The 18,646-nt window shown below is 37.9% G+C and overlaps 1 long non-coding RNA gene across 3 annotated transcripts; it reads left to right on the top strand.

The window, feature by feature from the left end:
* Nucleotides 1-3,112: 3,112 nt before the first annotated feature.
* On the top strand, nt 3,113-16,217 carry LOC135409854 (uncharacterized). 3 transcript variants are annotated; one of them, XR_010428388.1, is made up of 5 exons: nt 3,113-3,826; nt 4,899-4,972; nt 11,869-12,071; nt 14,773-14,981; nt 15,791-16,217. It is a non-coding gene; the product is annotated as an uncharacterized LOC135409854 (long non-coding RNA). The 3 variants fall into 3 exon arrangements; XR_010428385.1 differs by having other exon boundaries at nt 3,114-3,723; XR_010428387.1 differs by lacking the exons at nt 11,869-12,071; nt 14,773-14,981; nt 15,791-16,217 and adding an exon at nt 7,777-7,883 and having other exon boundaries at nt 3,449-3,723.
* The last annotated feature ends 2,429 nt before the right edge of the window (nt 16,218-18,646 follow it).

Genomic DNA, 18,646 nt, shown 5'->3' with positions numbered 1-18,646 from the left:
CCTTTTCTAAAACATCTTAAAGATTGCTAAGGAATCAGTCTAGATCCTTGGGTCAGTTTGAGCTAAATATAATTTAAGACTTCTGAAAATGTTAATACAGGTTCTAAAATTTATTTTGTTAATTGCTGGAATAATCAATAACTAATTTCCATTCTAAACTAGGTCCTTCATGTGTCTTAAATAACCCAACAGAAGATCATTTACATCTCAATAACAACCCTTAACAGTGTCATGTCATCAAAATCCAAACTAAATCTCAATAATGTAGGTTAGTGACCAGTAAAGGACTTATTACCTGGGTCAAGTCCTTGGGGACTGTGGTGGGCCAGTTGGTGAATGCCTTGCTTGTGCGTGTCTTTTACTTCAAAACATGAGCATGGCATCCCATAGGAGTGATCCCATTATTTGGTGCTATTCTAAATGGTTATACTTTACTTGTACTTCAGGAGCCTGCAGCAGATTCATAATATGAAGGTCAACCATGCACAACAAAACAAAACAACATCCAAAAAAAGAAGCCAAAACAGCCAACAAAATGTGATAGAGCACTTTAAAATAAACGAATAAGCTTGCTTGGATCTTCACCTTGCTTTCATTAAATTATTTCTGTGCAAGATGGTAATTAGCAGAAATGGGAAGTAAATGTATATTAGTCTTATGTACTATCTAGGAAGAGAGAAAGGCATAACTATTTTAAGATGCATTTTTAACAATGCTTTTGTGATACCAACACACTTGCTGATGATATTGAAATTTTTATGTTAATTAAACAACCCCTAACCACTCAGTGCATCTCAGATATATACACTTTGTAATTACCTCCATTATTGAAATAGCTAGTTTGATTTATCCTTGCCACAGTAACATTCTAGCTTCTGTTATTTTTGTCTTTAGAAAAACATAAGTCCCAGTGAGGGAATATAAAACTATTACTGTAAATTAAATATTAAAGCTAACTTATTTTTGCATAAGAACACTGTCAAATAATGGTGATAACTGTTCCTAAGAAATGAACTTTTTTTTTTTTGCATTTTTTGGAACACAAATTAAAATCTAATTTTCAGTTCTTTTGTAAATTCATATAGTTAGTGGGCTTAGTTTTACGGATGGCAGTAGCTTAACAGGGAGCTATTACAGTCTTAGCTCAGTGATTAAGAAATACAACATTTGTTGAAGAGCTAGGCCTTTTAGTCTAGAATGGATTATCACTTGATCCTTCCTTAAGCATTTTTATACAGGAGTGCATTATCCTTGGAGCCACCCTGGGCTCCATGCCTCATTAACCTGGGTGTTAGATAAATCAAAGGCAGCCTCAGAGACAAAGATAAGCAAACTGCAGGCCAGCAAGACGATGATGTATGGATCCAGGAGGCTAATAGGAAAGTATTGACAGGAAAATGGTGTGCTTATCCTGCAATCACTGCATATTGCAATGAGAGCTCCCAAAAGCAGATGGGATACACTTCAGGGAATGCAGAAGTAGGAGATGGTTAGGCAGAAATGGATCTTCACATCTTAAATTCTAACAAGAACTTTCTTTGTGGCTGCACTTCAAGCACAGCAGAGAGGTTAGTACCCAGGCATTTGCAAACTCTAAAAACTGAATTCATGGTAGGGGTAAACATTATTTTAAGATTGTAATATAACCACTAAAGCTGAATTTCACATATGTCAAACATTAAAACAAACACACTTTGCAGAGACAATACACAGAACAAAATTCCATATACTTAGAAAAACAATTTCTACAAGAAGGCAGTGAGATCAGCAAAAATACTTACAAAACAGGGAAGATGCTGTGTTTTCCCTATATGCTTGTTTTTCCTTCAGTTTGAAAGGTAACATTTTCCTTCAGCCTTAGCCGTAAACCACCTTGTAGGTCCAGTAAGTAGTCAGCTTCCACTATTTGGAAAAGATGAAAAGCGCTCCAAGTTTTGTAAGGCCTGCTGCTGGTTTTCTGGGGTTTCTTTTCCAATAATCAGTTCACTGGATTGATTTTAGAAGGGTTTGTTTGGGGGTTTTTTTGCTTGTTTCTTTAAAGCACAAATTTAAAAATAGCTGAATTAAGGGAAAGACTCAAAAAATTTTGGATCTATATCAGTATGATTATACAGCTCTTTGCTCACCCACTTCATGATGTGTTTATCCAGCTGTGGGCTGGACATTTTGTCCAGAGGGATCCTGTGAGTGACAATATTGAAAACTTTACTGAAATCCAAAAAGATTACATCTTCTGGTTACTTTGTCATAAAAGGAAAATCAGGTTGGATAAACAGGACTTTCAGGAATCCATGCTAGCTGTGACCAATGACTGTGTTGTCTTTCAGGTGTTTTTCAACACCTCCCAGCATAATCTCTTCCATAACTTTACCAGGCATTGAAGTGAGACTGACAGGCCTGTAGTTTCCAGGGTCCTCCTTCTTGCTCTTCTTGAAAATTGGGACAATGCTTTCAGTGAGCTGGTACCTCTCTGGGTTTCCAAGACTGCTAAAAAATCATTGAGAGGTTTTGCAATGACATCAGCCAGGTCTTTGAGGATTCTTGGATGAATCTCATCAGGCTTATAGAGTTGTAGGCATCCAGCTGGAGCAGCAAATCCCACACAATTTCAGGGTCAACTGGGAGTTGATCATTCTCTCAGTCATGGTCCTCCACCTCAGGGCACTGAGAGCCCCTTGGTCTGTCATCCGTGTTGAAGACAGAGACAAAGAAAGTGTTAAACATCTCTGCCTTGTCTCTGTGCCTATTTGTGAGGTGACCATCTGTAATGGGCCAATGATATTTCTGTACTGCCTATTGCCATTAATGTATTCCAAAAAACTCTTTTTAAAAGTCTCTGACATTTCTAGCAGCTTCAACTCCAGCTCAGCTTTGGCCACATGAATTTTCTCCTTATTGCAGCGAGCAGCATCTCTGTATTCTTACCTTGTCACTTGACCTTGTTTCCATTGGGTATATGCTTTCCTTTTATGCCTTACTTCCACGAGAACATCCCTGTTCAGCCAAGCTGGCCTTCTGCCTTGCCTGTTTGACTTCTGACATTTGGGAATTGCCTGCTCCTGTGCCCTTAGGAGGTGATGTTTAAAAAGTGATCGGCACTGATGGACACCAGCACGTGGAAAAACATTTTTCCAGAGGACTTTACTTACTAATTCCCTGAGCAGCCAGAAATCTGCTCTCCTCATGTCCAGAGCTGAGGTTTTTCTGGCACTTTTTCTCCTGTCAACAGAGATTTTAAACTCGATTACTTCATGGTTGCTGTGGCCAAGATGGCCACCAACCTCCACTTTGCTCGCAAGATCCACTCTGTTGATAAGCAGTAGATCAAGAAGGGCATCCAGGTTTTTTAGGAATTTTTTGGCCGAGGTTGAACTAGCTATGTGAAACTCCCATTTAATTCCTGACAAGTTGAAGTCCCCCATAAGGACTAGGGCAGTTGACTTGAAAGTGTCCTGTAGTTCCTCAAAGATTAATTCATTGGCATCATTGTCCTGGCTGGGAGGTCTGTAGCAGACTCCCACGATGACATCCACATTATTAGTTTGCCCCTCGATTCTTACCCAGAGGCTCTCAACTGTGACATTTCCAACTGTGAGTTCCGTACATTCTAGCCCTTCTATTGCACACAGTGCCACCCCTTCGCCTTTTCTGCCCTGCCCATCCCTCCTGAAGAGCCTGTAACCATCCAACAAGGCACTCCAGTCAAAGGACTCATCCCACCAGGTTTCACTTATGCCAACAATGTCAAATCTCTGGGACTGGGCCAAAGCTTTGTGCTCCTCTTGTTTGTTCCTCATGCTGCATGCATTGATGAGAAACATTTCAGGTGTGGTATATTGTAGCCAATACCTCCTAAAGCAGATTGAGGGATCCCTTGAGTGCTGTTTTTCTCATGGTTTGGCACATCATCCCATCACTCATCACTGGCGATGGGATGGACAAAGCCTGGGTTTGTCCTCTTCCCCCTTCCAAGCTAGTTTAAAGCTCTGTCAACAAGCCCCACTGGCTCCTGCACTAGAACTCTTTTTCCCCTTTGAGATAGGTGCATCCCATCAGGTGTCAGTAGACCAGGTGTTGAGTAGATCACCAAAAAACCCCAAATTTTTCCAATTACACCAACCTCGGAGCCACTCATCAACCTGATGGATCTGCCTATTCCTATCAATATTATTTCTTGTTACTGGAAAGACTGAGGAAATTACTACCTGTGCTCCTGATCGCTCTACCAATCACCCTAGGGTCCTGAACTCTCATTTGATTGCTCTCAGACTTCTCTTTGTTATATTGTCATCACCATTTTGAACAACCAGTAGCAGATAGTAATCAAAGGGCCCTACTAGACTGGAGAGTTTTCCAGTAATGTTCCTTACTCGAGCCCTTGGGAGACAGCAGACTTCCCTGTGAGTTGGGTCCAGTCTGCATATGGTGCCCTCTGTTCCCCTTAGAAGGGAGTCTCCTATTGCAGCTACCCTTCTTTTCCTCTTAACAGAGGAGGTTGTGATGTGAAGTACAGCTGGTGTTGTTTTAGGGGACCCCACTACCTCAGAAGGACCTTTACCCATCTCATCAGTTGTCTGGCCTTCTAGTTCCAGAGCCTCATGCCTGCTCTAGAAGGTACCAGTCCTACCTATCAAATTTTGAGAAGGAGGAGGATCCTTCCTCCTAGTACATGCAGTGACCAGTATCCAGCCTGCATCTTTAGCAGACCCTTGACTAACAGTTCTTTGAGTAATTACCCTGTAGGGTTCTCAGTCCACCATAGTGTGTGAATTCAGGCTTGCATTTGACACTTGTAGGTGGAAACACAAGTTAATGGGAGCTTATATACTTGCCCTTTGGGATGTTGCAACAGTTTCCCTTCCCCTACATTAATTCTTCGTGTTTCTGCCTTTCTACAGACTATACCTAGTCTCTCTTCTAAAACTCCACCTGGCTCTGTGGACTACTACCTCCTCCTCACACATGTTCTGAGGTAAAATGCTCCTTTTCTTACAATCTTGGCATCACTAGGGAAAAGGATGAGAACAATTGCGAACAAGCTTCCCCATATTTCCTTGGGTGATAAAATGGAAAATCTTTCTTAACAGGCTCAGGGAGCTCTGTGGAGGCAAAGTTTGTCTGTGTGCCTGCTACAGGTCCTTGCAGTGAGGAGGAGGACCTAAAGCCCTTAGTGCTGACTTCAAATATCAGTCTCCTTTCCCAGCAATTCTGTCAGGCCCAATGAATCTCAACTAAGCAAGTGAAAAGAAAGCAAGCCATGGATTTATAATTTGGATGAGATTGGGGAGGTTTGAATAGGGATGGTGAAAAAGCAGTATCTATTTTTTGTGGCATCTCTCTTTTCTGAGATGCTTGACCTTTTACATAAAATGTTGAACAAATATCACTTCTAGCAAAATACTATTTTTATATCATCAAACCTAGTCCAAAAAAATGCTGAATAATCTTTGCTGATTATTTTTTCTAAACCAATTTTGTTTCAGGCAAAAATATAGCATAGAAAATAATAGTCCAAATAGTGAAAGAGCAGCAGAGTTAAAACCAACTGAACAGAGACTCTCATAAGGGAAAATAGCACAGAACATAACCTGTATGTTCACGAGAGAGAGCTCCACTTGGAACTATTGTAAATAATCTGCTTTGAAAGAACTACAGAGCTTTGAAAATTACTTTCTCTTCACTTGGCTATTCTGAAACAATGCTTTAAGGAAATATCTAAGTGTAGAGTACTTCTGAGCCACCATAGAAAGAAAAAAAGACATAAATAAACTATTTTGTGGTTCTGAAAGCAACATTCTAGTGGTATGGAACTTATACTTTTTCCTGGTTGCTTTTCCATCTGCTCTGTCATTACCTCTTCTCTCCCACAGAATACATACCTGCTAAATTTGTGAAGTGTACCAAAACTGACTATTTGGGAGTTTCTTCCTTATATTCCAAGAATCCCTTTGCCATTTTAATCAAGAGGAATACCAGATGTGTTTTCTGTGATATAATATATCCGTTTTCTTCTGTGTGACAAAGTGTTGTATAACACTTCCTATTAAGTTTGGGCATTGCCAAATGGGATGAATCAAATCCTACAGAAATATAGCATTGCACATATAGTTATGCTTATAGACACAATAATAGTTATGAATAGATACTGAAGGAGCTTGGTACATCACTGTCCTGTTGCTTTTCTCTGAGACACTGACTTCTGATCAGTTTTGGAAACTCGACCAACATCTACTGAGTTGATTAATCAGAAATTATGTTCTTTAGAAAATCTGGCCTTGATGAGGATTCTAATTATACACTTTTGAAAGGAAATTTCTTGAGGTTTGCATTACAAATCATTATTATTCCAACAATTAACATGATAACAAAATGGAATTTCCTGAATTATAGATAATATTACTATTATATTAGACAGTGAAATACTAGAAATGTCCACCACTGGAAGGACATGTGGACCATTTGCCTAAGTTAGATACATTTCAAAACTGAGCTGACCTTCAAATTTACCCGATATGTTAAACAAAAACTCGCTTTATCATGTATGCTCTAGAAAACCTCCAGTCAAGGCTTTACACTAGTGATAGCAATGCAAATCACACCCCTTTCAAAGAAACATGCTTGATAAATTAAAACACAAGTCTTATTTACCTACTTACTTCTCAGTCAGCATGAGTCTATTCCCTGACAGGTTTACTAAAATACCACTTACTTTTTTTACTATCATTGTTGACAGCAAAAAAAATGACAAGTGCGTTTTGCAACTCAGCAGGTTGCTAGACAATGTTGCAAGGCTTAATTTTATATACATATATATGTGTATATGTATATATATATATGATACATTATGTACATTATATATTTTCATAGATCATGATATAATTTATATAATAATATTATATATAATGAAATAGTATTAAATGTTATATAGTACGTATTATATACTATATTAATAAGTCTGCATGTATATGTGTTTTCTTAGCAGTAATTTCCAGTGTGAATGAGGTATCCTGAACATTTTCCCCCTCTGAATAATAGAACAAAATAAAATAACCTAAGCATGGCCTGAATGATGCACATTTTCCAGCCGCTTTCTAGTTTTGATTTGTTTGTTCCGCCTTATCTGGTCTCCTACAACAGTCCCAGGGAACAGCTTGATTAATGCCCATGCAAAGTGGTGGAAGGGGTAGTTGCAGGCAGGTAGTTACTCAGAAGAGCAGCAGGTACTCGCCTGGAGTCCCGGTGGTCGCGGCGCCTTTAACATCTCTCCTGCGGTCTGCCTGTTATCTGCCTGCCCCCGTGGCTGGCAGCTGTGCTTCCCGATGGCCTGATGGACTGGCTCATGTACCTGGGGACGCAGGCAGGGTGCATCCATTACTCATTTGTGACAATAACCAATCGAGGAAGATGTAGAACTCAATTCCGGTAGAAAGACCCATAATGTTGGAGTCAGGAGGTTATCGCTGTGGGACCTGCACCTTGCTCCTTACCCCTCTTATCGAGAGCTTTACGGCCCCTGCTGGAGCAGCATCTTGTAAAGCTGAGGACTGCAGATCTGGGGCCCAGATTAGCATGCATCTTCCTAAATGCTGCAACATTTAATTAAAAAGTAGATGTTAGTCAAATTGTTACCGACTGAGAAGATGCTTTCAGTAAAGAGGAGGCAAAGCTAAAGGGTTTTACCACAAAAGGAGCTGACAAACAATTTCCTTAAATCATATATAAATCATATATATATATGTAGAAAATCATATGTTTCTCAATATTCTTTTTTCACAGTAAAACTTTATAAGGAGACCAGACCAGCACAGTCCCAAATCCAAGTCATAATGCTTTTTAATCCAGGTGAAAAACTGTGATTAAGTACAGCATAAAGACCATAGCCCTTGAAAAATTCCAAGGGACATTTCTTTTGATAAAGCGCAAATTTTTTTTATGTCTGTCTATTCATATTGAAATGATCTGAGAAAGAGTCTGCCTTTTAGGGAAATCAGTAAGCAAAACTCAGGAAAGGTCATTAGGATATGTGCAATGTAAGAAAAGGAAAATTCACTTGATGATTTAGAGCCTTTTCTCTAAATATCTTGATCCTAGGAGGATCCAGGTAGACTTTTTAGGCACTTTAATTGTTTAAAACAACTTAAACTTCTGAAAGAGTAGATAGAAATAGTACTCATTTATCATTAATGCCTTTTCATTTAATCAGTCATACAGACCACAGACTCTGGCAGTATTTTAGCAAACTGTTCCTGAACTGGAAATGGAAAAAAATAGTTTAAAAAATGATTTTATCAAGGACAGAAAGTGCTGGGTTAACAGCGCAAAACTCTTAATTACCAAATTACTGATAGATGGTATCACCCTCTGCACTAGCAGAATACAGTATAAGAATTTATTCCTACAGAAGAATATAATCCTATTCACCTAGCTATAAATCATTAAATCTAATTAAAAACAGCATTCAAAAACAATCTGTAATCTTTTGTACACCTTCTAAGAAAACTTATAGCATATTTTTAAACAGGAGTGAATGAGGAGGTTCAATCACAGAATATTTAGGCATAAAACTGACAGTCAGTTTTATGTATCTATCTCCATTTATATCTACTTTCTTTAGGAGAGTACTCCATTATATATGAATAGCATTTTAGCATAGCTCATTTCAATACGCTTTCCTCTGTACTTTTCCCGGGTTTATTAACATATTTTAACCTTTTTTCAACATTACCAATGTGGACTTTAGCAAATATTAATTATTCAACAGCAGCAAAAGCCCTGTAAAGGTAGGATGAGAATAGAGACAGCAGTATAGAACATTCTACTTTGCGACCCTAGAATAAAATTAGCCAAAGAGAAAATTATACTGCACAGAAGAACAAAATCAGAAGCAAGACTTAGAGAAATATTCAGGGCAGGGGGAATAAACCCTTCAGAAGGTGAGAGACAGAGAGAAGGAGACAAATAAATTTGAAAACGGAAATAAGCAGAGTCAAACAAGAGCTCTGGGTGTTGAAAATCAGTATTTGTATGAACAGAGAGAAGCTTGCAAAAGAAAGAAAGATGGGAGAGGGAGGTGATCACATTGAGTGAACACTGCTACAGCTGGGCTATTTTGCACTAGGTTGAAGAACCAAAGCACCATGATACTCAAAGAACTGCCAGGTCATCAGCAACCAGGGTGTTTGCTTCCTCTCTGAAAGGGCCAATGACTGCAAAATACTAATGGTTTGAAGAACCAGGAGAGAGTTGCATGAGTTTATGCTTAAAGAAGGAACACAGAGGAATGCAATCAATCATTCCTTTTCTCAACTGAGAAATCAAACCCCATTAGATTATCACAAATGAGCATAGCTAAAACAGCTACAGCTTTGCTGAGAATCTGGGGACTTACAGCTCTTTCATCTGCAACTTGAGAATACAAAAGGAGTGTCCAACCTCAGTCTTGTGAAAGAAGATTAAGGAACCCTTCTGCCCTTCTCTTTTATGCAATGCTTAGACTTTCAAAATTTCAGGAAATTCCAAGTTACTGGGAAAACAACAGAGCCTATATACAATAGGACCTATCTAGGAAACAACAGAGCCTATATACCAGAAAATTGTAGAGGTCTGGATCACTGGCTCAAGCACTAGTGCTGTACAAATGTTGCTGTGCTTCACAGCATAGCTATTGTATGGTTCCCCCAGCGCAATGCCTGAACACAATTCAGGGAACAGCACCAGTTGAAGACTGCTCTCTATCTATTGTAGATCCATCCACTACGTATAAGAGTAACTAACTGTGCTGTGCCATTTACTTAAAGAATCAGAGAAGAGTCCCTGACCCAAAGAGTCATGAACCTAGACTTTAGGTGCCTTGTTCCTAAAGCTGATATAGTCTAAAATACAGCAGGTGCGGACACTAGAGAAGCAAAGATCATAAAATTCATAGCATCCTTTTTGCTGGAAAAGACCTTAAGTATCATCCAGTCTGACCATAAGCCTAACACTGACAAGTCCACCACCAGTAATCCATGTCCGTAAGTGCCACATCTATACATCTTTTAAACATGTCTAGGGATGGTGACTCATCCAATTCCCTGGGCAGACTATTCCAATGTTTGACAACCCTTTCCATGAAGAGTTTTTTCCTAATATCCAATCTAAACCTTCCCCTTTCCTTTCATCATGTTGCTTGTTATCCGGGAGAAGAGACCAATCCCCATTTCGCTATAACATTCCTTCAGGTAGTTGCAGAGAACAATGAGGTCTCCCCTGAAATTCCTTTTTTCCAGGCTAAACAACCCCAGCTCCCTCAGCCACTCCTCATAAGACTTATGTTCCAGACCCTTCACCAGCTCCACTGCCCTTCTCTGGACCTGCTCCAGCACCTCAATGTCTTTCTTGTAGTCAGGGACTCAAAATTGAATGATATACCACTCTGAATTTGTCTAAATTAGATACATTTAGAAACCAAGCTGACCTTCAAATTTACCTTATATATATATATATATATATATATATATATATATATATATAGCTGTTGTGAGCATGTCATGTACAATAAAACTACTTCTGATGAACTTTTCAAGCAGGATTCATCTGCCCCCAGGATTCATTTGCCCCCAGTTTAGATGTCTAGAATTTGAATATTTAAGTCTGAGCCAGTGATGTACGGTACTTTAGAATCATCACGGAAAAATTAATTGACTTCCAAAAGCACATCCAGACAGCTCAAGTTTACCATGTAGAATGATGTTATTTGTTCTCTGAAGGTGTTGTTTCTCCTTATTGGTAATCCATACAGCCCAGAATGATGAGATCAGCCTTAGATCTACCAATTTTAGATGGCTAAAGCTAGGCAAAAGGAGTTCAACTTTTGTGACTCTGACTGTTTAGACACATCAAGTTTGTGAATTAGAAATAGAGTCCTGGTCTTCTCCTTGTCTCACACTGACATCCCACTTCAATCTCCCAAACACTGAGATTTGGTTCAACAGGCACAAACTGAGTTTCTTTTTTCCAACTCACTCTGATTTGACTGCAGCAAATCCAAGAAATGCATGTGAGAGAGTGCCAGAAAGGAGAGAAAAAATGGTAGAAGAATAATCTTGATTCAAGAGTATCTGAGAACAATATTCACATGTTTATTTAAAGATGTACATTTACACGTTTGATGTTATCTAGACAGGAACACCTCAAAATATATAGCTTAATTGGCTTCAACTAGTGCACTTTGCTGAATTAGGTTTCAGCCCTCTAAACAAGGGATGAATCTGAAATAATGTCTTTAAAGTCTCTTTTAGGTTGTCTGTAGGTTTCATTAGGTAAGCATATGAACCTCAGCTTAGAGATGAGACAAACAAGGTTAGACCCAGCCAGCTCACCTTGTTTTCAATTGAATACATCATAAAAATTTTAAATTGGTATACAATTCACATTGTTTTCCACCCTGTTTATGATCATGTAGTCAGTACTCATGACCAGAATATTCATGAATGTAAAAAGATCCACCCAGTTCAGCAGCCTGGTTCTAAACAGCAGTCTTACATCAGTGAAAAGGAAAATGCCTGTGCTGAGACTGTTTATTGTTGGTTCTAACACTGAGCTTGTACCTTTTTTCATCAACTATAAACGAAATCATGATCAGAAATGCTCTTTGCAACGCTGAAATAAAATGGCTCACTAGTCATGACTAATGATGAACTTTCTAAAGTAGATCTGGATAGTGCCTTGCGTGTACATTGGAAGTGGAGTGCTTTGAAATAACGTATCTATAAGAGGAGCCTAGTTGATTATAGACCAATGATAGCATGTTTAACCATATCAGCTGTAATGATACCTGAGCTTTCTATAATGTACCAGCGTGACGGTTAAGTTTTTTTTTCTTTGTAGGATTTTGAAGTGACTCCCTTTTTTTCATATTATCCCCTTCATATGAAAGATCAGAAGAATTGAACTGCACCACAGCTGAGTAACATCTTCAAAACTTCAAGTGAAAGAAACAAGAATGTCTTTAACTCTAATCTTGTAAGGAACTCACTAAAAACAAACTGCAAGGCCAATATTTTATGATACAGTGTGTCTTAGGAAAAAAGGTATTTACACCAAAAAAAGTTATTAATGATCTATCTATACCACATTAGACATAGCTGTTGGAAAGGTGCTTGGCAAACTGACCTGGAGTTCCTCATAGACACCAGGTTGAATATGAGCCAGCAACGTGTACCTGCTGCAAAGGTAAATGGTATCCTTAACTGCATTAGAAAAAGTGATACCAGCAGGTCCTTCCCCTTTATTTGGCACTGGTGGGACCATACCTGAGTGCTGTGTTCAGTTTTGGGTTCCTCAGTAGAAGACAGACATGGATACACTGGAGAGGGTCCAATGAGGAGCCACAGGGATGATGAAGGAACTGGAGCATCTTGCATATGAGGACAGGCTGGGAGAGCTGTGACTGTTCAGCCTGGAGAAGAAAAAACTCAGCGGGGGGGATCTTATCAGTGTGTATAAATACCTAAAGGGAGGGTACATAGAGGATGGAGCCAGACTCTTCTCAGTGGTGCCCAGTGACAGAGCCAGAGGCAATGGGTAGAAACAAAACCACAGAAGGTTCCCTCTGAACATCAGGAAACACTTTTTTATTGTAAGGGCAACTGAGCACTGGCACAGGTTGCCCAGAGAGGCTGTGGAGTCATCTCCATCCTCGGACATATTCAAGGACTGTTCTGGACATGGTCCCAGACACCAGACTTGATCAGGGTGTTTGGACTATATGACCCCCAGAGGTCCCTTCCAACCTCAGCCATTATTTCATTCTGTAATTCTTTGATTTTTTATTGAAAAGAGTTATCATACTGTGCATACTCAATACACATTTCCCCTAGAATTACTCACACAATACATATTACACAGCTTGTAATACAGTTGTACTTTCTAGGACAGTAGGAAGCACTTAAACTAAGGCTATATGCAATCTTTGACCAAACTCCATTGACTTACACAAAAGTAGAGTTTGACAAATTCTAGGTAGGTTTTGAACATCTGATGCTAAAATTTGAAGTTCAAAAAAGTCAGATATATGTTAAAGGAGCACATGAGTTCACCAATAGAATTACTTAGACACATCTCTGTCCTGTCTGGATCCAAACCTCTGAGACATCACTGTCTTCCTGCAGATAAATGTAGATATAGCTGAATTTCAGTATCACTGTACTTGGTGGAACCCAGAACTTCAAAGACAGTTCAAATCTGCGTGAAGCATGAAAAGCCACATCTGTCACATATTTGCAAACAAGGAGAAGTTCTTACACTTAATTCAGTAGAAACTAGTAAAAACATACAGCAATTTTCAGATCTCTACCACTTTTAAATGGAGTTATACCAACAAAATATTCAGTAGTACAGAAAAAAAAAATCACCCTAGTTTCCTCGGGTTGAAGGGTTCCACTCAAAATCAAGAAATCATAGTTTAGGTGGATGGTGGAAGTTTCTTTGGAGTTAGACTTTGTTATTTCCAAAGGAAAAATGAAGGCAAACTCAAAAGGGTATATCAATAAGAAGAGCTATTTATTATGTCTCAGACAGCTGAAGAAATGCTCAGAAGTCTTAGTGCTTTTTCTGTGTCTCTCCTTTCCTTGACAGATTACACTATCTAGGTGGATTGACATCATATCCAAGACAAAAATATACCTGATTGAAAGTCTGAACTTTAAATTTAAAAGTTTAAACTTACCTTAAACTAAACTAAACTTAAAATTAGCAGCTTAAAAATAAAGTTTCATTGCTTTGTTTTTCCCAGGAATTTCCACAGTGAGAGGTGGAAAATTATACAAGTTGTGACTGCTTATGTTTTCAAAAAAATAATTTTATATAGTTTATATTATTTAAGAATAATTAAAACAGAAAATAAAAAATAAAAACCTTCAGCTAATACAATACAATAGAAATTAATGATAAAATATAAATGTATATTGATGAAAAAAATGTGGAAAATGTGGAAACAAACAAAAAATAAAGACTGTATTTCAGATAAAACCTAAATAGACTTTACTGATTTTTTTTAAATTAAATAATGCCTCCTGTTTTTCAAAGTAAGATATCACTGGGCCCAATACACTTCCACAGAACAGTTTGATGAATCCAGACTTTTTTCAGCAAGCTTTTTCTCTCCTACAACTCTTTCAAGGGAGTCATACTGTTGATATTTTGGTATCAGACTAATTTATAAGGTATTGATTGAGTTTTAGTAAGTAATTAAGCCAAAGTGTAAGACTTTCTCAGACAGAATCCCCACTGAAGTCAGCAGGAGTCCTGTTCAAGTTGAAACAAGAAAAACCTGATCCAACGTATTGAAGATTTAATGATTCAGTGGAATTTGCAAAAGGCTCCTAATAAAACCTAACAAAAAAGAATTTGTTAGTTGGTTTGTTGCTGTTAAATGTCACCATAATACTTAAGAGATGGAGAAGCTGCTCAGTTTGAAAGGAATCACTTCTAAAAAAGAATAATGGTGAGGGAACTTAACAAAACGTCAGCAAGCTAAATGACTACTATATTTGTAAAATAAATCTGTCCCTTGCAAGTCTCCAAACCTCCCTTTGTAGATCAGTATACAGCATGCAATTTAATTGCATTTAATTCTGCTCATCCTGAAGTTCAAAAAGACCCACGAAAATGTGATTCTGTATGGAGAATATTTATATAATTAAATATGATTTTCCTGTATTTTCTTCTCAATGTGTTTGTCTGCCAACGTTTCACTCTCCTTTTCCTTTCATTATATCTCTTGTAATGGAGATGAAGCAGCTTTGGTTTCCAGTGAAATGGAAGAATAGCAGCAGGTCTACAGGAAGAATTCAAGATGCTTGCCATAATCCATCTACCACATACAGCAAACCAGGATTTTTTCCAGGTTTATTCAGAGCTAATGGAAGTCTGCAACATACAGTGAAACGTTTGTCTTGAACACCCCATGGTGATTTTAATGGAGGAACAGTTGTTCACAAGTATGTGGAACTCCTCTCTTTTTTTTTTTCTTTTTTTTTTTTTTAAATATTTTCCTCAGTTTTACTACAGGATCTTAACTTTTAAAAAAATTTCAGGTTATCCACTTTAAAAGTTTGATTTGTGGATTTGGGAACTCACATATTTTATGTTTTATAGATAAAAGATAAATAAAGATAAATATAGATTAAAGATAATAACATTAAACATAATTAATTTTAGTGATACATGAGTTAACATTAAAATGTAAATTTGTAAAATACTTTCAAAACAAAACTGACACTTGTGTAAGAAAATCTCTAGACTCTTGACGTCTCTCAAAGTTTTTATACTACTTGGGTAAAAATTGAAATGGCTAAATATTGCTCTAAAGTTCAGCTCACATGACTATGAAATCCAGTATACATCAGCTAAATATTTATCTAAAGAAAAAACAGTGGAGTAGAGATTTGGTTGTTCCTTCTGTAACAGTTCTGGAATATGTAAATTATTGAATTAATCTTTTAGAATAAAATCAAAGAAAAAATTTTTTGTCTAATGAAGAGCAAAACATTTGGTTTATATGACATTGCTTTACTTGCTGACCATTTCATTCAACAGTTATACTCTTCAATCCTACACAAACTTACACCTATGTTAACACTAAAGCAGAAGAATACATTCATTGAGATCAAAGGTACAACACAGGCTGTAACTCCTGCCACTGTGAAGAGTAATAACCCCCAGAGATCTGGATCTAGGGTTTTTTTCTTCAAATGTGTGATTCCTTTGTGCTTTTTGTCTAAGACAATTCACGTGCCTGAATTTGCAGAGAATCTCAAATAACACCACGAAGCAGCGTGTTGCCAGCCGTTTGGATGGACTATCCTATGGAATACCATTGTGGGCCAAGGAACTACCCTTTTCTCCCCTTACTCAGCTCTCTGTGGAACAAGATACAGGAAGAGGCTGAGAAAAAAAAACCCAGGGCCTATCCACGACTTTACTTGTCTGCTACAAAATGTGCAACCAGCTTCCTGGATCTTGAGATGTGCGGAATGGAGTCCCCCAAGCTGTTTCAGGGAAGGGGACCTAAAGCCAGGACTAACACCTCACCTCACTCTGTACATAGAGCCTCAAATTTCCTTCCTCTGAGCTGCACCGCAAACATGTCCAAATGAAGTTAAACAAATGTTTGAACCAATACAGGAAAGGGATTTTAGGCAGAAAAGAGAAATATAGATGTACACCATGTGCCAGCGGCCTCTGCAGTGACTCACTGTGGTGCAGGATTTAAAATTCTCTACACACGAACAGTTAATCACCACAAGCATTTAAAATGTCAGTGGAAAAAGAAATGGTTTCCAAGAGCATATAACTGCCCAGATAGCTTTCATCAGCCCAGCCACATGAAAGACCCAGAGGCAACTGCAAAGCCACCATCAATACAAATGCCTGTGGAGTCCTCTCTGGTGCCAGATCCTGCTGCTTTGGCTATAAACAATATCTCCTATAGTGCTGCATCCAGGATCTCTGGCTGCCAATCAAGCAGGAAGAGAAGGAGAAGGAAGAACTATCTAATGCACTTGAGTAAATGTACCATTGCCATTAAGTGCTATATTTTATACCTTTGTGGAGTAAGTGGTTTTGCAAAAGAGCAAATCTCCAAAATGTTAAAAACTCGTTTCAGAGAGAATATAGTGGCAGCTTTGATGCCTAGTTTCTATGAATATGAACATTTTTATAGACTTCAGTCTCCCCACAAAACATTAGGCTAATGGGCATAAGGCAATTCTTCTTAAGTAACTTTGTGGTCAGTCATTCTTGCATGTTTGGGTCAATCTGGGTGATGCTCATACTGAGTAACAAACACCAGAGGGGGTTTGCAACATGCATCTATTTTCCTCATTGGTCCTGACACAGGTGCTCCCACTGAGACCAGGGTCTATATGCTGAAAGCAGTCAGGGAAGGCATGGTTTTAGGCTGCACACACTGCTTTTGCCCATAGCAGTGCTGTAATTTTGCACCTGTGTCTGAAGCAGTTCATTTTGTTTCACTGTGAACAAGACTAAACATTATGCTCAAACTGGGAATATCTGCTTTTGGTGCCCAATTTTTACTAGTTTCTGGTCTATCTTTTGGATTAGGTTTACGTAATGGTTCAAATTATCCTAAGACTCAACCCAGTCATTGTATTTGTGTTCATTGCCAACTCAGGACATAATCAATTGCAAAAGAGCAGACTAGGCTCCAGCCTACAAACAGAAACTCTCTAGCTTTTGTTAGGGTGCATGTTTACCAGAGTGGCCGTGATGCCACTTCCACAAACCGAGCTAAATAAGAAAGATGTGACAGACTGCAATCCTGGATATCTAGTCTATAATTACTCTATATTTATTCAGACATGTCAGCAATAGCACTTGCATCAGGGGCTAATTGTCCCTTCAGTTTTATGCTGGTAATTGACTGCAAGCCCAGAAGTACAGGCAGTAGGAAAAAAATAGAAACGGAAATTAAAAAGTCTACTGAAAGCTAAATACAAAACTGATCTCTGATATCTCTGGTATTACTTAGATAAAAAGGAAGCTGTGAATAATTATTGCTTTTAAACTCCTACTAATGAAAAAAAAATGTTCAACACAAACATATTCAACAATTGCAGACTGTGGCTGAAATGGTAGTTTAACCACATTTCACTTTGCTGTGAGGTTTTCTTCCAAATTGAACCAACTTTTCATTCATAGTTATTTGCTAATATTTTAGGCAAACAACAGATCTAAATTGGCAGTGCTGAATTTATCACACATTATAGAAAGGCTCAGAAGATCCTGGCAGTATGTAATTAAACAGCACATTAACTTCTTTCTTTCTCTTTTTTTTTTCTCTTTAAGTGACTGGCTAATCAGAAAAATTAGACTTTTTTTTTTAAATTCTTCAATAGGTTAGCTGAATGTAGAAATTAATGCCTCAGTGAGAATATGTAAGGGTTTTTTTCCAAAATCCTCTTAAAATTATAGATTTATAATTTTTTATATTAAATATAGGAAACTATACAGGTAAATTATATTAGCAATGAGTTGATTTTCATCTCTGAATTACAAGGTCCCATCAGTTCTCTACTGAGGTGACATTACTGAAGGACAGAAATTTATTTTAGAGTTACAAGTGAGATGAAATTCAGATTTGGTATGTCCCATGTTACCTCTGTATCAAATGGATACTACATAGTTCAAAACCAATTGTAATATAATACCAAACAACAGAGGTGATTAATATTGGAGGCTTGTTAATGCAAAAAATGTTAGGTCTGCCTAAAGAGGATTGTACCGTGAGACATTTGTTTTATTTTTATCAATTAGCTTAATCTTTGATTTGAATTTTACACCCTCTGGCATCAAGAAGATGCTTGTTGTTTTGTTTTTTTTCTTTAAACAAAGGATTATTCTTCCTCAAAAGGGGATTGTCTAGTTCTTTTATTGTTTTATGTCACACAGGGGAAAAATGCTTTTGAGGCATTACCTCTGAATTTAGCAGGGACGAGAGTTTACTGCTATATAATCATTAGTCAATGCAGTAGCTGAAACCTTAAACAAAAGAAAACAAACTACAAACAGGCAAGCATCCCCTAAAGGCACATCAGAACACCAGAGAGAGGAAACATGGATTTCAAACACGGCTGCCCAAGCA

The sequence above is a fragment of the Pseudopipra pipra genome, chromosome 2 (genome assembly GCF_036250125.1).
Source record: "Pseudopipra pipra isolate bDixPip1 chromosome 2, bDixPip1.hap1, whole genome shotgun sequence".
In the NCBI taxonomy this organism is placed as follows: domain Eukaryota; kingdom Metazoa; phylum Chordata; class Aves; order Passeriformes; family Pipridae; genus Pseudopipra; species Pseudopipra pipra.
This window is presented reverse-complemented; position numbering and strand designations above follow the sequence as displayed.